This window comes from Thalia democratica, chromosome 7 (genome assembly GCF_965202585.1).
Source record: "Thalia democratica chromosome 7, ktThaDemo2.hap1.1, whole genome shotgun sequence".
NCBI classification, from domain to species: domain Eukaryota; kingdom Metazoa; phylum Chordata; class Thaliacea; order Salpida; family Salpidae; genus Thalia; species Thalia democratica.
In genome coordinates, this window is record NC_139171.1 from 21,456,721 (window position 1) to 21,481,347 (window position 24,627).

Below are 24,627 nucleotides of genomic sequence, written 5' to 3' on the forward strand. Positions count from 1 at the left end.
TTTTGTTATACAAAATAGTTGGTAAGTTTTTGTTTTTACTTAGTTTTATTTAATATATACTTTAAACAGCTAGTATTACTACTTTTTTTTTCTATTTTGCCAGCATACAGTTATACATTTTCAAATCTTCATAGAATTTGAAAAAATTGTAATGATTATTTAATGTTTAGATTATATATCTTAGCTTTTATAACACTTCAAAAGTTAACTTTAGTGTTTAAAAATTTTAGACTTTTTTAATTTTGATGATAATTTTGTTTCTAGTTTACGTAAACTGTTATTAACTTTTGAATTTTGTTCCATTTAAAAGGTTTTAGATAATAACTCTATAATGGAAGATACAAGGAAAATTTCTCTGTCAAATAAAGGTGATTATAATGTTAATATTTTGTATACTTTTGTCAGATACAAATACATGTCAAATAATTTGGTTACAAAACAATTAAAGATCTTCAGCTAAAAGTTAATTTTTAACTTCACAAGTAAAATGCAACTGAAACTCTCTAATAGAGTGAAACTTTGTTTATAACAGAATTCCTTAAAGGATGACATTTTGTTTCTTTATAAAATTTATGTTTGTACTTCAAATATCTTTTTTTTTTACAGAAAAAGCCTTCATTTGTCAAAAGTGCGGTAAAAAGTATTCATACAAAAGAGGTCTTGATCAACACATGAAAGTTCATGACGAAACAAAAGCACACAGATGTGACATTTGCTTGAAGCTGTTTACAAACAAAACTGATCTTGAAAGACATCACAGAACTCACACAGGAGAAAAACCTTTTGTTTGTCAAGCTTGTGGGAAAAAATTTGCTCGAAAAGGTGATTTGGTTTCGCATAAAGCAATTCATGGTAGTTCAAAACCCTTTGAGTGTCAAATTTGTAATAGAAAGTATTACACCAAAAAATCTCTCAAAAAGCACTTAAAAATCCATGACAAAACAAAAAGAGTAGAATGTGATGTTTGCTTGAAAGTTTTTCCAAATCAGTCATCTCTTGATGAACACTATAAAACACATACAGGAGAAAAACCTTTTGCTTGTCAAATTTGTGGTAGAAGATTTGCTGTGAAATGGAATCTTAAAGATCATATAGCCACTCACAGTAAAGTTAAACCTTTCAAGTGTACTATTTGTGATAAATCTTTCAAAACAAAGATTGGTTTGAACAATCACATGGTGTATCATAAGGAACCAAAGTTTGCTTGCATTTATTGTCATCATAAATGTTATACAGCAAGTTGTTTGAAATCTCATGTGTTGACTCATCATTTAAAAGCATAATTTTAAGTTTGTGCAGTAAAGCATTTTATGAATAATAATGTGAGGTAGTGTTTTTTTGGCTAGCTTTAATTTTAAAAACACAAAAAGTGAAATAAAATACGCACATGTACATACCTGACTACCATGCCTTTATATTTGCTATACTTAATTGTATTAATAGTTTGATTACTCTAACATGTTTTTGAAAGTCATTATATATCATTTTCGTTTGTTCAAAGTTCGGTCCACAAAAATTTAACGTTTTGAATTAAAATACTGTTTTAATTTTTAAATAATTAAAATAGTTAAATTTAATTTTTACAACACTAAGTTTTTAAAATACGAATAGTGTTTCAAAGCTTTGTAATGCCTTCTTTTTCTGTTGAAATTTTATATACTATTTAATTAATATTACACTATATTATTTAACTAATATTACATATCTCAATTGTTTGCACTTTTTTTTCAATTTTGTTTTGTTTTGATATTTTTGTTGTTTTTATTTAGTATTAAAAAAATGTTCTTTATAACTAGTTTATAGTTGTTGATACTACTTTTGTTTTGTTGAACAGTCACTTTATTTAATTACAATTGTAATGGATACTACTGTGCAACCTTCTCCAACAAAAAAAGGTACGATTTAAATTGTTAATTAATTGATGACCATGTAATTGATGTTTATTTGTTTTTTTTTTATTTAAAAAAAATTCAATGTAGCAGTTATAAATATACGTAATACAAAAAGTCAGAGAATACTTACTTTTTGATAAATGTTGTTATTTTTGATTTTTTTAATATTTACAAAGACATTTTTGACTAAACCATACTAAATTCTAGAAGCTATTTACAAATAATTAGTAAAGATAGTTTATGTAAACTCTAAATCATGATTTTCTAAATGGAAATAATAATATATAAGTAGTAAGTCTGCAAAATGGCTCAAAAGGGGCAAAATTTAAAAAAAATATAAACAAATTTATAAAAATAATAATTTTAGTATTCAAAACTGCTCTTTGAAAACACCTTAAGATATGAATTTATTTATTTTGTAATTTTTTTTTGCAACTCATCTACGTTATTGATTGCTGTAAAACCAGTTTGCACACTTTAAGAAATATTGTCATAAAGAAACAGTTTTGTAATATTTTTTCAATAACAATTTATATTTTAATAAAAAAACAGCAGTTTAAGGGCATGGGGTAAATCACTTTTTTTACAGTTTTAATCTTATTTCATAGAGCTTTTATAAAAAGTAAAGAATTTATTACAAAAAATTAAAAGAAACACTGTTTTAAATCTTAATTAATTTATAAAGTTTTAGTTATAAATCATTACTACAGAATTTTCTAAGTATTGCATGGAATGTTTCCTCAAAGTTTAAAGTGTTTATTTCAAAAACCGTTGGAGAACATAGATTTTTGTAAGATGGTCTTTTTTTGCTGTTTTAATTTGCAGTTTTGAATAAGGAACCTATTAATCATATTATTGCCTCTGACTTAGACCTGCTATATCTCAAAAATTATTTTTAGTTGTTAAAATTTGTAAATAGCATCTTGTCGCTTATTTAAAACTTTATAAGATAAAATAAGATTGTGAAAAATATTATATACACCCCTTTTTACTAAAATAAATTGTTTAGTACGTCAACATCTGAATTTAAAAAGTATCAAAAACTAAAGATCAAGTTTTAAAACAAATGTTTTTTACATAAAAGCACTGTTTTTAAACATTCAAAAGCTTTTTTTCATAAATTAAAAAATAATTAAATAATTTATTTGTCTGTTTTACAACAAATTCTAAATAGTTTATTAATAATGTTAAAAATAAATTTTTAAATTATTAAAGTTTTAAAAGTTCTATTTTGAATTAACTAGAAATTTTAAAGCTACAAATATCAAGTAGACTATTTTAAGTGATAGTTCTACCTGAAATAATAAAAACAACAATAGATGTAAAGTATATTGTTTCAAGAACTTACTTTAGATACCTAGTTAACTATTTTTTTAGCTTGTAAAGTTTTATTATTTAGTTGAAAATGTAAGTTTAAAATGCTAATTAACTTTAAATTTTGAATTAAATGAAAGTAAAATAAAACTAAAATATTTTTATTACTTAAGAAAAGACTGATAAGAGGGTAATTTTATTTATATTAAAAAATTCTCACAGATAAATCCTTCGTTTGTCGAATTTGCAATGGAAGATATTCATACAAAAGAGGTCTTGATCAACACATGAAAGTTCATGACGAAACAAAAGCACACAAATGTGATATATTCTTGAAGCTGTTCACAAGCAAAACTGATCTCAAACGTCATTGCAGAACTCACACAAGAGAAAAACCTTTTTCTTGTTAGATTTGTGAAAGAAGCTTTACTCTAAAAAACAATTTGATTTTACATGAAGCAGTTCACAGTGTGGTAAAACCCTTTGAATGTCAAATTTGTCATAGAAGGTATTGTATTAAAAATACTCTCAGAAGACATATGAAAACCCATGATGAATCAAAATGTAAACCATGTGATGTTTGCTTGAAAGTTTTTTCAGACCAATCCATTCTTGATGAACTATATAGGACACACACAGGAGAAAAACCTTTTGCTTGTCAAGTTTGTGGTAGAAAATTTGCTGTGAAATGGAACCTAGATCAACATATTACCACTCACAGTAAAATTAAATCTTTCCAGTGTAATATTTGTGTTAAATTTTTCAAAACAAAAGCTGGTTTGAACAATCAAAAGGTGTACCATAAGGAACCAAAATTTTCTTGTATTTATTGTGATCCTAAAAGTTATACAAAAGCTGATTTAAAATCTCATGTGTTAACTCATTTCAAAGCATGACTTTAAGTTTATGTTGTAAAACATATTTATTATTGAACAATAATTGTTTTATTTTTTGTTAACTTAAAATCTAAAAGCTTAACAATTCAAACTAAATTGTTTATAAATATAGATCTGACTACCAGTGTATATTTTTTGTTTGAGAAGGGTCTGTTTTGCACAAGAGACAATTTTGCATGAGAATAAAAAATAGATAAAAATACTGGTAACGCTTAGAGCCTTTTTTGTGTAATGGTAATAGTGATAGTAAAATAAATACAAAATAAAATAAATAATATGAGATAAAAAAGTTACTGAAAGAAAAGTTAAAAATTAAATAAAAAATGCATAAGTGTCTTCATGCAAAAATTACCCTTTTTGCTGAAGTTTATTTGTACAAAAGTGTATTTGTGCAAAAGTGTCCCATTGTGCAACAATTTGACACCTTCCGGTAATTGTTATATTTATATATAGGTTAATAGTTAAGTTATTTTTATATGTTTTAAGAAAGTCATTATTTTCTTTTCGTTTGTTTGTAGTTTAGTGTAAAAAAAGTCTAACATTTTAAATAATCCAAAATTTAAGCTTTAAAATTTAATTTTACAAGTAATAAATTATTTATTGTTGACAATGATTGTTTTATAAATAATAAGTAAAATTTCAAAGAGTTATACAGTATACATTAATAATTTTCAAGTCTTCATAGTGTTTGTAAATTTCTAGAATACCTTCGTTCAATGTTTGAGCTATATATGTTATTTTTCATTTACATTTCATAATATTTTCAAGTGTTTTGAAGATTTTACACTTTTATTCTTTTTGTGGTTTTGTAGTTTCATTTTAACTTAGTATGTTTTTTCAAAACAGTGAAATAACAAATTACTACTAGGTGATATTTGTTTCATTAAACTTTTCAGATACTTTAAAGTAATAAAAATTGTAATGGAGTCTACAGTTCAAAAATTCATAACAAGTAAAGGTAAGATATAGATTGTATTTATTATGAATTAGTTAATGATATTGCTAGCATGTTGTTGATATTTAGTTAGTTATAGTTAAAAATATATTTTCAATATCGAACTTTTTAACACATATGTTACATAAGGGTCAAAGAAAAAATTATTGTTATTTGAAAGATTAGTTCAATTTTATTCATTGTTAGTGTGTTATAAGTTGTTAAAATTTATGTACATAGTAGACTGGATTTGGAAACGTTTTTAGTCTGCTGGCCACGTATATCAAAAAAGTCTTTCCCAAGTACTTAATTAAGAAAAATGAAACTATAAATGTATACATGTAAAAACAACTTTAGATAATAATTTGCCAAGTTGATTTCAAAATTTCTTATTAACTTATTTAAAAAATAGTTAAGCCTAGATAACAAATTACTTTGGCTTGAAATTTTAACACTTTTACTTTCAAAATATCAAATAGTTATAATTAACTTACGAAGTTTAACTAAATTCTGTAGTTTAAAAATATTAATCAAACAGTGCACTTAAAATACTTTAATAAAAGTACTAACATAAAATAACGAAATATTTAAACAAAAAAGAAATTAATATATATTTTAGCATAACAAACATTTTAGTTTAGCAGACTTTTAGATTAAGATCGATTTCACTAGTAAAAATATTACTAAACAAAAAACTAAAACACAAAACTGTCACATTATAATTTAAATTTTAAGTTTAAAGAACTTAGCAAGAATAATTACACTAAAAAGAAATCAATGAGACATTCTTGGATCAAAAAAGTTTTTAACAAGTTGTTTAAAATCTGGAAGTTTATTTGAAGTAGATATCAGTAATGACTGTAAATTGGTATCAGTAAGTTTTGAACGCAGCTTACTTTTGTTTATATACATGGTTAAGAATGTTTGTTTGCAAAAATATGTAGACTCAAACAGAACAAATAACTTCATTGTCATCTTTTTTAAATTAACAAACTTTTACTTGTTAAGTAAGTCATAAAATTTGAAAATTTTTCAGTTTTGAACTTTTCTTTTTGTGTACTGCCACATTGAAGTTCAACAGTTCTAACAATATTACTAAGTACATTTTTGGTGTCAAACGTCGACGGTAATGAAATAATGTCGAATTTTTCACTTAATTGTTAAAAGTCTGCAAAACGACGACCAAACTTATTATCAAGTGAAACTATTGTCACCAATTGGTCATCACTAAACTTAACCATTTAATTATTCAAAAAATCCTTAATGAAAAAACAATAGCAGAAAAAGTGTAAATGGTAGTCTAAACTTAAAACATTTGACAAAAATTTAAATTTGAGCAGTTTGAATTAAAAACTTGTCGATGATTAAAAAAATATTTTTTTTTACTATTTTAAACATTTAAAAAAACAAGTCAATACTTATCTGGAAAAAAAAAGCAATTTTTTACACGTCTATTTTTTATGAAAACAATATGGTAGGTAAGATCATCAAAGTTAGTTCAGCAAACAATTGTTTTTGGATGATTTGAGAAAAGATTACTTCAACTGACTTGAAACAGAATCCACAAAATAATGAGCCATTTTAACAAACTTTTTCAGAGTCAAAGTCTTACAGTTTTGTTTAATGAAATAGTTCAAAAAAGGTTTTGTATAAGTTTTATAATAATTAAATTGGCTGGCCGGATTTTATATAAATTTTGAAAATGCTTAGCGGGCCGGATCATCAACTTGCGGGCCGGATCAATGTTGTCCGCGGGCCGGATTCCATTTAAAATTAAAAAAAGGTTTGGGGGCCGGTCATTTTCACTCTGCGGGCCGGATCCGGCCCGCGGGCCGTACGTTGCCCACCCCTAGTCTAGAAGAATAAATATATCTTTTCAAAACAAACAAAAAAGGTTTTTGTTTTTCAAACTTACAATGAGTTTTAAACTGATATAAAGTAATTTATACTGCTTTTCTTTTGCCTTATTTATTACATTTGCAGTTAAAAAGCAATATTTTATTTTATCACATAAATTAATTAAGAAAACTGATTAGTAGCCACTTACTTATAAAAGGCAGCTGACCCCTGGTTTTCTCATGTTTTTTTTTAATTTTGTAGTACTTTCTTTAAAAGTTTAATATTATTTTAAAGAAAAATTCAAATGTTTTATTTTCTAACAATTTTCTTTAATAGTATTAACATGTGTACTATTAATATTGACTGCAAAAAAGATGCTCAATTTACACAGTGTAAAGAGCTAAATACAATAAAACCAATATTTATGCACTGCTTCGGTTTATTACCTGGTTTCGGTGAGCATGAGCTGACCTTGTCAAATACCATAAAACAGTAAATAACATTTAGACAATGGCAGTAATGTGAATCTGAACTTATGCATGTTTCATTAAAATTTGAATACTTAATATCAAAATTGTTTTGTTTATGTTTTTACGCACTAATAAGTGATTGGGTCATACGAATACTTATATTATATTAGTAAGTTTTTTAATGTAATTGACCAGTTAAAACAACTTTTCTTTTATATTATAATATTAAAAAAACATGTTTCTAATGAATTTAAAATTAAATGTTTTAGAGAATTATTGTACCTTTAAAAAGTATAAGTATTCCTAAAAATATCATGCTTATCAAATTAATTTAGTCAACTTTAACTTATATCTTTTTATTATTTCTAGCTAATTTTAAATATGTTTCTATTTTTGTTTCAGTTTACAGTTTAAAACAGTTATAAATTGTATTTTTTTACTTATAAACAAAAAAAACGTTTTTTAAATTAAGCATTTAAGCATTGTTTTTATGTCTTTGTTGTTCAAAACAAAATAGTTCTTTTTATTATATAGATTCAAAAAAGTTTATATTTAAACGCAGATTAAATATTATTAAAACATTACAAAATATTCTAAAGTGACAGAAACAAAGTTTATACAATAAAAACATAAATTAAAAACTGCATCTGTAAACATTAAAAGTTTTGTTTATCTTTTTTTTTAAATTAACTAGTTTTACTGTACTAATGTATATAAGTGTAAAATGTGTATCTAATAGTTATTACAACACTAACTCAGTACTAAATTGAAAAATATTGTTTTTATTTCTACATTAAAAATTGGCTAGTATTTTAAAACTTAAGATGCATTTAAATCGAACAATTATGTTACATATTGTATAATATAAACATTTATTGCTTGTAAAATATTTTATTTAGATTTTTACAGTCTTAAATAAAATAATATACTTGTGTCTCATTTTAAAAATATACAATCATTTTTATTTAACAATTTTTTAAATTTGTATATTTTATTTGTAAATTTGTTGTTTATTTGTATATTTTAAGTTAAAATGCTTGTTTTTTATATACTTTAAATTTTTGTTACAACCTGATAAATTTAATAAGTTTTTAAATTTAAAAGTTTATATCTATAGAACTTTTTTTTTTGAGTTATTATTGCGTGACTAGTTTAAAATAAATGATATTCTCAATAAAAAAATTATCAACAACAGTGCATTTATGTTTCTTTATTTCTTTTATTACTAAGTACAACTAGTTCTAGGTTCAAGTAATATTTAAAAAGGTAACTTATAAATCATTAGTTAAACGATGGAAACTAAAAGACAAAATTCCCGGATAATTGAAAGTAAGTTTATGTGTAAAAGTCGTATTTATCTTTGAGGATTTTCTATATTTTAATGATAAACTACTTGTTCTTAATAGTTAAATTATGCTTATGTTGTTTTGTAAAGTTTTATATTTAAAATATCCATTATTTTTGATATTATTCAGTTTGGTGATTTATATGGTTAGTGACAAACTTAAACATTATCATTATAAAAATGAAACAATAAATACACGATATTTATTTACAAGACTAACATCAATAACTAATTTGCATATAAAATTTTTGTTATGTGTAAAAATAAGTTTTTAGTTTACTTGAGTTTTATGCAAGTGAACAGTTTTAATTTACGTAAAAAAGTGTATATCTTAAGTTATCTATTCAAAAATATTAAATTAAGTGTTTGTTAACAAAAGATCCTAGCGAAACAAGTTCACTGGAATATAAAATAATAACAAATTATACAGTATCCTTTCTTTATTACACTAACACACAGAAACATGAGTTAGTGTAATAAAGAAAAGATACTGCATAACTAATTATTATTACGATAACTTAAAATATTTAGTTTTAATTTTTGCTACAAAATAAATGATATTTATAGTCATTAAAAGTATTGTCTTTTTTAACCATTGTTTTACTTACATCGTATAAACTAAATGAAAAAAAAAAGTTTTTGTGTAACTACTTTTCAGATGTTTCAAATCAAGCTGATTTACTATTGACAAATCTAAAAGAAATAATAGAAAGTTTACAAACTCTTAATGTTTATTTTCAAAGTCAAGTAGAAAAATTACAGGTTGAAAATAAAAAGCTGACTGTTTCAAATATTGATCTAAAAAATAAAGTGAAACGTTTAGAAGTAGTTCAATCACAAAATTGTTGGTCGGTTTAAAACTCATACATATTTAACTATTAAATAAATCTTAAAATTAATTTAGCGTGAAGTGTTAGTAAGTTTATAAACTAATAATTGTTAATTATAATTATTATGTTCCGAGACAAAAGTCTCAAAACAAATTAATCAAACTGTGAAATAGTTAGTATTATTAACTTTTTACATAAACTTAAAATAAAAATGTTTTTATTATTAATTTTAGAAAAGTAAATGAGAACAAAAGTCAATTTAATACCAAAAAAGTTAGATTTTTATCATGTTATAAAAATGTTAATTATGAAAAAGCCTTATTTTTTTTTACTGAGAGCTTATAAATGTTAAAGGTAATTTAAATAGTTTTGGTATTGATAAAAATGTAAACATTGAATGCAATATTTATTACAAATAAGGTAAGTTTTTAATAAAGAAACAAAAGTATTTAGGGAATTTTTGTTTTTAAAAGCATAAGTATTGATTACTTATATAAATTTAGTTTTAAAGTATCGCTAAAACTGCAAACTAGCGAATGGTTTTTGTTGATTAGACCATTTAATGTTAATGTAGTTTTTGCATTGTATCATAATATTTTTTAATATATTTCGTTCAAGTATATTAAATAGAAGTTAATGAATTAAAAATAACTACATTTAAAAAAAGTTTTCAAGTTTAATTTACTTAGCAAAAAATAGAAAAAATACTATTAACACAATTTCTTAGAATGCAAACTTAAGTAGCAGTGCGAACTCATAACCTGCACATTTAACCGACTGTGCGAACACACAAAATTCTCCATTTAGAAATAATTATTAGTTTTATAAACAAAAAATTATAATTTTTGAAAGTAGCTTTTCAATCACCTAAAAAACAGTATAGGAATTTGCTCTGCTCTGATGCAAAGGCTTTAGTTTAAATATTTAGTTAAAATTTTACTTTCATAAACTTTAAATTTGTGAGAAAAGCACTATACTATAACTTTTTAATAGTAAGCTAAGCATTCATTGATATTCAAAGTAAGTCAAACTTAGCTCTTGTGAGATACCAAACGGTTAAAATATTTTGTGTGTAAAGTTTTCATTGAAAATTATATAAGGGCAAAAATAGCTATAAAATTCTGGCAACTGTGCTCATTTGAAAGTATGATTTTAACTTGATTTATCTTTAAATTTTGAATGTCGATCTGTGCTATTATTCTTGGCTTACTTTATGTTTCAAAAATTCAGTTTAATCTATATGTAAAATTAGTTTAAAATCAAGATTGTTTTAAAAATTATAACTAAAGTTTCACTAAGGGTTGCACCGTGGGTCTAAAGAATAAACATATCTTTTCAAAACAATTAAAAACAATTTGTTTTTAAAACTTACAATGAGTTTTTTTTGATATTAAGTAATTTATACTGCTTTTCTTTTGCGTAAGTTATTACATTTGTGGTTGAAAGCAATATTTTATTTTAATATTTCAATTAATAAAGAAAATTGACTAGTAGCCACTTACTTATAAAAGGCAGCCAAAAGGTTTTCTTATGTTTTTTTTTTAATTTTGTACTATTTTCTTTAAAAGATTAATATTATTTTTATAGAAATTTTTAAATGTTTTATTTTTTAACAATTTTCTTTAAAAGATTAATATTATTTTTATAGAAAGTTTTAAATGTTTTGTTTTCTAACAATTTTCTTTAAAAGTATTACATTTGTATTACTAATATTGACTGCAAAAAAGATGCTCAATTTACACAGTGTAAAGAGTCAAATACAATAAAACCAATGTTTATGCACTGATTCGGTTTATTACCTGGTTTCGGTGAGCGTGAGCTGACCTCCTCAAATAACAACAAAACAGTAAATAACTTTTTGACGATGGCAGTAATGTGAATCTGAACTTATTAGTGCGTAAAAACATAAACAAAAGAAATTGACATTAAGTATTCAAACTTTAATGAAATTTGCATAAGTTCAAATTCACATTACTGCCATTGTATAAATGTATAAATGTTATTTACTGTTTTGTCGTTGTTTGATTAGGTCAGCTCACGCTAAACGAAACCAGGTAATAAACCGAATCAGTGCATAAACATTGGTTTTATTATAATATTAACATTTGAAAACCTTAATTGGTTCATATGAATACTTATATTGTTTTAGTAAGTTTTTTAATGTAATTGACCAGTTAAAACAATCTTTTCTTTTATAATATAGTATTAAAAAACATGTTTCTAATGAATTTAAAATTAAATGTTTTAGAAAATTATTGTAGCTTTAAATAGTTTGAGTATTCGTAACTGTCTCATGCTTACCAAATTAATTTAGTCAACTTCATCTTATATCTTCTTATTATTTCTAGCTAAATTTAAATATGTTTGAAGTTTTTGATTCAGTTTACCGTTTAAATCAGTTAAAAATTGTGTTCGTTTACTTATAAACAAAGAAAAATTTTTTAAAGTAAGCATTTAAATACTGTTTTTATGTTTTTGTTGTTGAAATTTAAATATTTCTCTTTATTACATAGAATTGAAAAAGTTTATATTTAAACACAGAGTTCATATTTTTAAGAGATTACAATTTATATTTAAGTGACACAAATAAAAATTCTTTAATCAGAAATATTAATTTCTTGTAAAATATTTTATCTAGATTTTTGCAGTTTCAAATAAAATAATATACTTGTTTCTTATTTTCAAAATATACAATCATTTTTACTTAACAATCTTTATTCAAAAGTTATTAACTTTTTATTAAGAAGTACAACTAGTTCTAGGTTCAAATAATATTTAAACAGGTAACTTATAATTAATTAGTTAAATGATGGAAACTAAAAGACAAAATTCCCGGATAATTGAAAATAAGTTTATGTGTAAAAGTCGTATGTATCTTTGAGAAATTTCTATGTTTTAATGATAAACTACTTGTTATTAATAGTTAAGTTATGCTTATGTTGTTTGGTATAATTTTATATTTAAAATATCCTTTATATTTGATATTATTCAATTTGGTGATTTATATGGTTGGTGACAAACTTAAACATTATCATTTTATAAATGAAATAGTAAATACACGATATTTGTTTACAAGACTAACATCAATAACTCCTATGCATATAAAATTGTTGTTATGTTTAAAAATAAACTTTTAGTTTACTTGAATTTTATGCAAGTAAACTGTTTTTATTTACGTAAAAAAGTGTATGTCGTAAGTTAACTATTTAAAAACATAAAGTTAAGTGTTTGTTAACAAAAGATCCTAGTGAAACAAGTTCACTGGAATATATAATAATAATAAATTATACAGTATCCTTTTTTTATTACACTAACACACAGAAACATCAGTTAGTGTAATAAAGAATACTGCATAATTTGTGATTATTATGATATCTTAAAATATTTAGTTTTAATTTTTGCTACAGAATAAATGATATTTATAGTCATTAAGAATATTGTCTTTTTTGACCATTGTTTAAATTACGTCGTATAAATAAAATGAAAAAAAAGTTTTTGTATAACTTTTCAGATGTTTCAAATCAAGCTGATTTACTGTTGACAAATTAAAAAAAAATAATTGAAGATTTACAAACTCAAAGTGTTTATATTCAAGGTCAAGTAGAAAAATTACAAGTTGAAAATAAAAAGCTGACTGTTTCAAATATTAATCTAACAAATAAAGTGAAACGTTTAGAAGTATTTCAATCACAAAATTGTTGGTCAGTTTAACTCGAGTATATTTAATTATTAAATAGATCTAATAATTAATTTAGCGTGAAGTGTTAGTAAGTTTATAAACTAATAACTGTTAATTATGATTAATATGTTCCGAGACAAAAGTTAAAGAACAAATTAATCAAGCTGTAAAATAGTTAGTATGATTAACTTGGTACATAAAGTTAAAATATAAATGTATTTTTACTTTTTTAGGAAAGTAAATGAGAACAAAAGTCAATTTTATTCCACAAAAGTTAGATTTTCATCAGCAACTGACGTTGAAACTGTTCAAAAAAGCAATTATTCTTATAACAGTAAGTTGAAAGCCACTGCTTGTATTCAAAAGACTATCTTTATGTGCATTTTATAATTTTAAAGTTTTACTGATTGCTTACTGTTTACATTAAAAGCATAGGGGGTTAATTAATTTTTTCAACCAAAACTAACATTAGCTCTTTTTCGAAAACTTTTCAAATGAAATTTTCAAATTCACAGAAAAATTTTATTCTCTTTCATTTTTAAAGCAATATTCAAATTTTTAATAATCTTTTTATAATATTACAAATAACTTCTGATTAAAAAGTAACAAAATAGAAATAAATTTAGTTTTTTGTTTATTTTTATGAACTTTTATTTTTACATAAGTTTACAAAAGTTTTAAAATAATTGCTAAAAAACTCAAGAATGATATATATTTTTCACAAAAAAATCTAATTTCAATCTTTAAGTTTGGGCCTTCCATAGGGAACCTATTGAACCCTCTAACTTTGGCCGCTTATATCTCAAAAATTACTTCGATTTTCAACAAGCGGAAAGAAATAACTGTTAATTTTAACAGTTATGCAAAAAACTAAACATAACTTTTTAAATTGTGTTTTACCCCCACCCCTATGCCTTTTTTACTAATAATTGATTTACTTTATAAATAATTATTAGTGTTCAACAGAATATATATTGTTTGTGAAAATATTAGTAAAATAATAAGTTAATATACTATAATCTATGGACTGATAATTTCGTAAAAAATGTATAATTATAAACATAATCTACTTAAAAAAACTCAAAATATTTTAAGAATATTCAAAACTCGACAATAATGATGAAAATATGTATGAAGCTTATAACTAAGTTGGTAACTCTTCTAAAGATACGAAAGAGAAAAGTAAGTTTATTTTTCATTATTTATGATTAAAACGTTATGTTTAAATTAAATAAATTTAATGTTTCTCTTTATTTCTGTTCTATTTATTTTATACATTTACTAATAAACAAAAATCAAAAGTATTAGAATTATCATTGTGCAGTATTTCTCAACGAAAATTGATTTATTTTGTTCTATTTATGTTTTTATTGTTTAAAGTGTTTGTTTGTACACTTTAATGAAAGTTCATTTATAAATAACTTATTTTTAAGTTTTGTTACTACTACTTGATTTAGGTTTTTATGCCTTTAGAAAGCTACTTTAAATGAAAAATAAATATACATATTAAAAATGATATATACAGTATATACTTAAATAAAATTTCAATACTTATTTACTAGTTTGTCATTTGCTCTATAATATTCACACACTAAATAAACTGAATTTTAGAAATTAGCATTTAGTTGTGTTTTTCATGACTAGATGTATGGCAAAACTTACTGAACTATTGTATAAACAATTCTAAAGAAATGTCAACTATATATTACTATTTGACTTTTTGATTTTATACAAAGTTTAACCACCTATTCCATTAATAAGTTCAAATAAAATTCATGTAGAAAACTGCTCTATTTTATTAAAGTGAACTTTTGGACATATTATACATTTGATATATGTAAAAAATTTCATGTACATTTTTATTTTAGTTTAAAATTTCTACAGGAGATGAGTTAAACAGCCAAGCCTGTCCTGAAAGTTGTCCACATAACTTCAACAAACACATGAAAGTTCATAACAAATCGTTTAAATGTGATATTTGCTTCAAAGTATTTCCGAAAAAGTCACTCCTTAAAAGACATTACAGAACACATACTGGAGAAAAACCTTTTGCTTGTCAAGTTCGCAATAGAAAGTTTTCAGTAAAAAGTAGCTTAGTTCGACATCAAGCTACTCACAGTGATGTTAGAAATTTTAAATGTTCAATTTGTCCAGAAGGTAGATATTTTAAAACAAAATCTCAGTTAAATAACCACATAGTTTATCACTATGAACCTAAGTTTACCTGCAATTATTGCGATCACAAAAGTTATACCAAGGCTCATTTAAATGTGCATGAAAAGACTCATGTTCGATAATAAACTATTACTTTTGCGTAGACGTTTTTAGTTTTAGTGTTAAGCTTTTGCTAATTATGTTAAATTTATTAAAGTGTCGTTAAAACGTAGTTATGTTCATTGCAAACAAGTTAAACCCTTTAGCTAAGTATTAGCTACCTTTAATTATAGTATCTTTTATTAGGTTTGGTTGTTAAATAAAAATTAAGTTTATATGATTTACAGTTTATTAAAAAAATTTTTTTTTACTTTTAGCTACAATGTGTTATCTTAGTTTAACGTTTTTACTATCACTAGTCTTGTTACATTTTAATAAATATACATATATAGGTTTATATAAATATTTAGATGAATTTTTTTTGCAATTTCATTCTAGATAACATGTTTCAAAGAAAATCTTTTTTTTCGTTTTTATTTTTTGTGGCGCTTTTAGGTATTTGTAATAAACCATTGTATTTATGTTTAAGTTATTGAACTGTTGATAGAATTATTTGAACAGAATTTGATTTATTTTGTAACATAAAAACTTGGTAAGTACTGTTGTGAATGTATTTTAAAAATACTTCAGATGATAATTTTAAATTTTTTAAGAAATAGATACAATAATTAATTTCGTTATTTTACCTATTGAAACTAATGAAAAATTTGACAATCAACAGTACTATTAATAATTTCTTTGTTATTTGTTTTATTTATTATTTAATTTTGTTTTCATTAAGTTTTCTTAAAATTTTTCTTTTGGTTTTTATGTGTTTCTTGTAAATAAGTTCTGTGTTTCATTGTTTAAATCTATCTATAAAAAGTGTTTATTATTACAGATTTAATAAAAATGTTAATTATTCTATCAAAAAATTCAAAACTCTGCAAATAGAAATTTGGTTATAACCAAAGGTAAGCAAAATAATGCAAGTTTAATAAATTTTATTAAGTTTACAACTAGTAAGTTAATAATATGCTTCTGGTAAGTTCTATTTTTGAGAAAATTTATCTAAAATACAAGTGTTTTGATAAATGCTTTTATTTTTGTTAAAATCACTATTGCATTTTTTTTTAAGACTATTATTACAAGTATAATAGTAAAAACAAAGTTCTGTAATAATGTAAGTGAAAAAAATTGGTAGCAATTAAAAGTCTTTAAAGTAAAACTAGTAAGTTCTTCAAATCAAAAGTATTTTGTTATTCTATTAGCATCTTTAACTTAAAAAATTTAACATTGTAAGCCTTAAGTAAATAATCCAACTGTTTTATTATCCACAGTTTTTCCGCTTTTTAACAGCAAAATGGAAAATTTAAACAAAGTTTTGGTGTTTAAAGGAGGTAAGACAATTATAAGTTTTTTTTTCTTATTCACACATTTAAATGTATATTATAAAATAAAAATACCAAAGTTGCTTCCTTTAAAAGTTAATTTTATGATTAAAAAAAAATTAAGCAAGATCTAAATTAAATGCTAAATAAAGTTTTGTAGTTTTTTGTTTAAATTATCAAAATGCTAATAAATTATCGAAGTTTTAGAATTATTTATTGTAAATGGAAATGTACAAAATGAAAATTTAAAGTAAACAAATTAATGCCCCTGTCAATATTTTGTTTCCTTTCTTGAAAATAGCAATCATTTTATGGCTATGTAGTTTTAACATTGAAAAACATACTGAAGTTATTTTTCAAAAACTATCTATAATTTTTGTTAAGTTTTTAACAATTTTTACCATTTAAACATAGTTCTTCTAAATTTGTAACTTCTTGGGACTACAAATTCTTAAATTTTAGTACGAACTTTAAATTTTCTAGAGATTTATTTTTGATATGTTTTAGTTTCATCAAAAAAAATTACAGAAAATATGTTTAGTTGTCCAGTTTGCAACAAAAAATACTCAAAAAAGAACTTATTCAACCAGCACATAAGAATTCATGACGAATCAAATCCTTTCAAATGTGATATTTGCTTGAAAGTATTTTCAGATAAAACTGATCTCACAAGACACTACAGAATTCATACAGGAGAAAAACCATTTGCTTGTCGAACTTGTGACAAAAGATTTGCTCAAATAGTTTAATTAAATTTACACCAAGCAGTTCACAGTAGTTCGAAACCTTTTGATTGTCAAGTTTGCGGTAAAAAATATAAAAGAAAACACTCGAAAGATCATGATGAACCAATAGAATGCGATGTTTGCTTGAAAGTTTTTCCAGACAAGTTTGTTTTCAAGCACCACTATAAAAAACACAAAAAAGAAAAAGGTTTGAAAAATCATACTATATTTTATTTTAATAAAAGTTTTTTTTTGTGAGCATAAACGTCCATGGTGCTAAAATATTTCTTATATATTTTAGAAATTAAGTTAAGTTTTGACAATATAACTAGTTTTGATTTAAAGCGTTTATGTGTAAAGTAAAATATTTAATAGAAATTCTATGAATAGTTGAAATAAAAATTACCACTTCTCATAAAAAAAACACAGATAAGAATAGAGATAGAGATCATATATGTAAAGTTTGCCATAAGAAATATTCGAACAAGAATTCATTCAATCAACACATGAAAGTTCATGACGAATCAAACCCTTTTAAATGTGATATTTGCTTGAAAGTGTTTTCAGGTAAAACTGATCTCACGAGACACTACAGAATTCACACAGGAGAAAAACCTTTTGCTTGCCAAACCTGTGACAAAGATTTGCTCGAAAAGGTGAATTAGTTCAACATCAAGCTACTCATAGTGATGTAAGAAATTTTAAATGCAGTATTTGTCCAAAAGGAACATTTTTTAAAACTAGCTCTCAGTTGATTAACCACATGGTTTATCATTATGAGCCTAAGTTTGCTTGCAGTTATTGTGATCACAAAAGTTATACCAAGACTCAAATCAAAGCTCACGAAAAATCCCATCTAAAATAAAAAGGATATTTCTTCTAGTACAGATGTTTTTGGGTTTAGTGACAAGCTACTTACGCAGAACCTGTTCAAGTTTCATAAAACAATGAAAAGTTTTTTTGCGAGCCAATTTTTTACATTAGCAAAAAGTTACATACATTAGTAATAATTTTATTTATTTGTAACACTGTTAAAAAATTGGCAGTGTACATTCATTTAGAACATTTGTTTTTTGTTCAAAAATATGTTATAATTTTCACTAACATATGTGTATGTTTAATTTAGTTAATTTTATGTTTAACTGGTTTTGAAATGTTCAAATAACCATATAAAATAATTGTAGATTTCGATATTTTCATTCTTAATAACAAATCTCAAAAAACAAGTTAGTTCATAACTCAAGTTATTATTTGTGTTGATTATTTTATGTGAAAGGTTTTACAATGAGTATTAAGTCACTATATTTATATTTTAGTTATAAAATAACTTAGTTAATATTCTTGTAGATGTACCACACAGAAACGTTTAAAGATTTTTTAAAAGTTTGTTTTAGAAGTGAATAAACTTTAAAATTTTGATGAAAAAAACAATTAACAGTACTTTTAAAATTTTCTTTTTTTCTTGGTAATATTTAACATAACAAATTTTGTTGAATTTCTCATTTGTTTTTTTATTTTCTGATTTTAAAATAAGTTCAGGGTTTCATTGTTTGTAATTTACTAAAAAATTGTTCATATTTACAGATAATTAGATTAGGTTTTCCACGTACAAATTCAACAAATTGAGCTTCGGTTGTAAAAAGTAAGTAAATTGTTAAATGTTTTACTGTTGGTTTAGTAATTTTTTTGTCACTTAAGTTTATATTTAAATAAATTTGTTTTATGAGCATGCTATAAAAATTTAATAAAAAGTTATTTACCCTTGTGTTGTTTTTAAATAAAGTATTATGAATTCTCAAATATCAAATATATTTCAAACTCCAATTGTAAACATCAATTGTTTCTTTAAACACAGATTTTTTGCTTAAACGAAAATTGATGTACTTGTATACTCCGTAAATAGTATACAAAATATATGTTAATAGCTTATATTAAATATTTACTTATCGTAAATCCATTTAATATATTGTGGTATAAAGGTAATTATTTATTTAGGAAACGTACATCTTTTTGAAATTTTATAAAAACTATAAAAACAATAATATAATATCTTACTTATGTTAAACTTTTTTTAACTACATTAGACTGTCAAACACAATTAATCAAAAGTTTTTAGTAGTTTACACTTTAAATATTTGTTTTTTAAAACTCATTTGAGTTATAGTAAAACTATTTAGGTACTACACGTTTTGGTGTTTTATATTAACATTGAAAATTAACTTGTATTAACTTTGTTTTTGTATTAAATTGAAATATTGAACTTTGATAAATTATAACTATGTCAAACAATTTTTACTAAAAAAATTTTACTCTATGTATCATTATTTGTTTCTTTGTGGTAAAATTTAGTTTTTTTATTCAGTCATCAATTTTACAGGTTACCTTTTTAAATTAGTTAATTTCAAAAATGGAAACAAAAAGGCAAAACTCACTGATAAATGAAGGTTATTTTGTTATTAACTTGGATAAAACATTTTTTTTGTCTTTTTCTTTTATACTCAAATAGTTAGTGACAGGTTAATTTTTATTTATTTATTATCAGCTCTTGTTTGAAAGTTTAAAGTTTAAACAGTATAAATTTTTTTATGAAATGTATTCATTTAAATTAACTTTAATACAATTTTAAAATAAAGCTTCTAGTACAAATGTACTGACTACAGTTTTTAGCTATCGATAATCCCTAAAAATTTGAAAATAACTCTATATTAGCTTCTTTTTTATTTATTGAGCTAAAAACCATAAATTTGTTGAAATCATTTGGATTGTTTTAAAATTTTTCATCAAAACTTAAAAAAAATCCTGCATTGAAACTATTGGAATATTAGTAATGGAAAAACTATAAAAGTTCAAAGTTAATTAGTTAAAGATTTACGAAAGAGAGATATTTTTAGTCATTTTTTTTTTGTTTGTACATTAGGTACCTATTGAACTTACAGACTTTGATCGCATATACCTCAAAAATACTTTAAATACTTTTAAGCAGTAAAGTGTGTGTGATAGTTGAGATAAAACTTAAAAATTCATTTATTAAAATCAAAGGAACACCTCTACATCCAAAATATATTTTTTTTAAACTTATACTAAACCTGGTTATAATTTAAATAAAATTTTTAAGATAAAAAATTATTTATGGTGTAGATAATTTTTTAATGAAATAATTTAAACAATTCTTAGAAAATCTTACACTCAAATACTTAAAATGAGATAAAAACTACATTTAATTTGTTTATAAAACTTATTGGTTACTTATTTGCTAATTAAGCTTTCATAATGATTAAATGCTAATTTTATCTCAGATTTTTTGAAATCAACTGATATTTTCAATACTTAGAATAGTATACTTTAACCACTAATTTCCTAACATTTAAGAACAAGTAATCGTAATATTTCATAAAAGGAACAAACAGTTTTAGTACAACTATTGTTATCTAGTTATTAATTTTTAGATGTTTTTATTCGAGCTGATTCATTACTGACAAATTTAAAAGAAATCATTGAAAATTTACAATTTTTTTTAAGTAAATAAAGCAGATATAAAAAACTATATCTTAATAATAAATTTCAGAAGTTTTTGTTAAATACTAATATATATAAAAGCTAATTATATTTCTAATTATTCCAACCTTTTAGTATACTTTTAAAAAGAGTAATAGTTACAAACTAACAAACTAATAGTAGTTATTTTTGTAATTCAAAGTTGATTTATGTTTGTAAAATTTTAAGAAGTTACTAAAACTGTCAAAAATAATTAAAAAAATATTTAATGATTACACACACGTTTAATCCTAAATAGATTTTTTATCGAGGTAAATATTGAGTTTTAAAATTTGCAGGTGAAATTAAAACGAAATTTAATTTTTTTTTGTGTTACAATTATGTTTACCAATTACAACTACTAATTGTGTCATAAAACATTTTTTAAAAACATTAGCTGTGTATTTATGTGCTATGTATTAATAATTACACAGTTCTCAACATTTTAACAAATTAGTAGACTTAGTTGAAAATTAAAAAAACAGTACTATGGAATTTTAACATATTTATTAGTGCAAAAAAATGTTTTTAACATTATTGTATATTTTTTAATAACTTTTTACAAAGGATAACTCTAGCTCCTATATTTGTCTTAGCAGTTATTTAAGTAAAGACATAAAAGTTCATAATGAATCAAAACCACTTACATGTGATGTTTGCTTGAAAGTCTTTCCATATAAATCGAAACTTGAAGGACATTACAGAACTCATACAGGAGAAAAACCATTTGCTTGTCAAGTTTGTGAAAGAAAATTTGCGGTAAAATTTACTTTAGTTCGGCATCAAGCTACTCATACTGGAGAAAAACCATTTGCTTGTCAAATTTGGGACAAAAAGTTTGCTCAAAAGTCTACACTAGTTCAACATCAAGCTACTCACAGTAATATTAGAAATTTAAAATGCTCCTTTGTCCAGAAGGAAGATCTTTCAAAACAAGAAAAGAGCTACGTCAGCATATGGTATATCATTATGAACCTAAGTTTTCCTGCAATTATTGTGGTCATAAAAGTTATACCACTAGTCACTTGAAAAAGCATCAAAAGAAACATTCTAAGTTATAAACTGTTTACATTGTATATTCGTTTTTAGTTTTAGTGAGAAACTATTGCTACTTATTTTCATTTAGTTTCATAAAAACATTGTTATGCTTTCTGCAAGCTATTTGCAATTTAGCAAAGAATTATTTAAGTATAGTAATAAGTGTTTTACTTACGTAGTAGTCAATAAAAATATACTTATTGTGCTTATTAGAACAATCTAGTTAGTTTTTATTTTTAATTTATACAAATAGCAACTGAGTGTAAACATAATTTAGTTAATTTTATCTCTAACTAGTTTGGTGACTTTTTCAAAGGTAAATATATAGATAAAGTTGTCTAATAATTCATCTTAATAACATATTTAAAAAAAAAATGTTTTTATAAGTTCTTGTTTGTAATTTTTTTTGTGAAATTTTAATCAATTTATAGTAAACCTTTATATTTATGTATCTGTTATTTTACTGTTAGTATGTAATTAAAAATTGCTTTTTTGTGACACGAAAGCTTAATTAGTATTGTTTTGCATGTATTTTGAAAATATTTCTGAAGATAATTTAGATTTTTTTAAAAATACAATATTTTCTATTATTTTGTAACTGAAACTATTGATAAAGTTAACAATCAACAGTACTATTAAAAGTTTTCATTTTATGTCTTAATTTATTGTAAGATGTTTTATTGAAGTTTCTCAAAATTTTGTTTAAATTTTTTGAGTGTTTCTTGTAAATAAGTTCTGTATTTTATGTTTAAATTTCACTATAACAATTGCACATTTTTACAGATTTTACATTAATAAATTATGCCTTTTTATCAAAACAAACAGAATTCTACATATTAAACTTTGGTTTTAACCAAAGGTAAGCAAAATAATGCAAGTTTAGTAAATTTTTTTAAGTTTACAATTAGTAAGTTAATAATAAGCTTCTGGTAAGTTCTATTCTTGAGAAAATTTATCTTAAATACAAATGTTAGACAAATACTTTTATTTTTGTTAAATGCACCGTTGCAATTTGTATTTTAAAGACTATTATTAGAAGTGTAGTAGTAAATATAAAGTTCTGTAATAAGGTAATTGAAAAAACAATAAGTAGCTATCAGAAGTCTTTATAACATAACTAGTAAGTTGTTAAAATTTTTTTTTTTGATACTCTTTTAGCATTTTTAACTCAAAAGAATTAAACATTGTAACTCTTAAGTAAATAATCAAGCCATTTTATTTTCCACAGTTTTTTAGCTTTTTAGCACCTAAATGGAAGATTTAAACAAAGTTTTAGTGTTTAAAGGAGGTAAGACAATTATAAGTTTTTTTTTGCTCTCTACACATCTAAATGTGTATTTTAGAATAATCATAGAAAAGTTGTTTCCTCTAAAAATTTATTTTATGTTTTTAAGAAAATTAAGGCAAGGTTAAAGCCAAATGCTAAATTAAGTTTTATACTTTTCTTTTCTGACTTATTAAAATTCTGATGCGTTGTAAAAGTTTAAGAATTGTTATTATAAATTGAAATGTAAAACAATGGAAATTAAAAAGAAAAAAAGAAAAAGTATAATCATTTGTATATCTAGAAGAGAATTTCATTCATACTTTAACTTAGTATAATACAAGTGTAAGACAATTTTTTGGTGTTATTTTTTTATTATAACATAAAAAAAATCTTACAGAAAAGATGTTTAGTTGTCCAGTTTGCCATAAGAAATATTCAAACAATAATTCATTAAACCAGCACATAAGAATTCATGACGAATCAAATCCTTTCAAATGTGATGTTTGCTTGAAAGTATTTTCAAGTAAAACAGATCTCACGAGACACTACAGAATTCATACAGGAGAAAAACCTTTTGCTTGTCAAATATGCGAGAAAAGATTTGCACAAAAAAGTAATTTAGTTAAACATCAAGCTATCATCATTCAAGAATTTTTAAATGTAAAATTTGTCTAGAAGGAACATTTTTTAAAACAAATTCTCAGTTGAGTAACCACATGGTTTATCATAATGAGCCTAAACTTGCTTGCAGCTATTGTTGTCATAAAAGTTATACCAAGACTCAAATGATAGCTCACAAAAAAACGCATCTCAAATAAAATAAAATATTTCTTCCTGCACAGACGTTTTTGGTTTTAGTGACAGCCTATTTATGCAGAACCTATTAACTTTCATAAATTTTGAAAGGCTTTTTGCAAGCTCTTTTTTTGCATTATCAAACAGTTACGTACATTAGTAATAATTTTATTTATTTGTAATTACTGTTAAAAATTTGCAGTGTACATGCTTTTAGAACATTTGTTTTTAGATTGGAAAATGTTATAATTTTAGCTGTTATGTATTTTAAAAAATAATATTTCAATTTTGGCTACTATGTATATGTTTATTTGAGTTAAATTTTTATTTAACTAGTTTTGGGATGTTTAAATAACTATATAAAATAATTTTAGATATTTCGATATTTTCATTCTTGTTAATATATTATAAAAAATAAAGTTGTATTATTCTATACTTGTATTCATTATTTAGTGCAAAACTTTTTATAATGAATGGTAAATCAT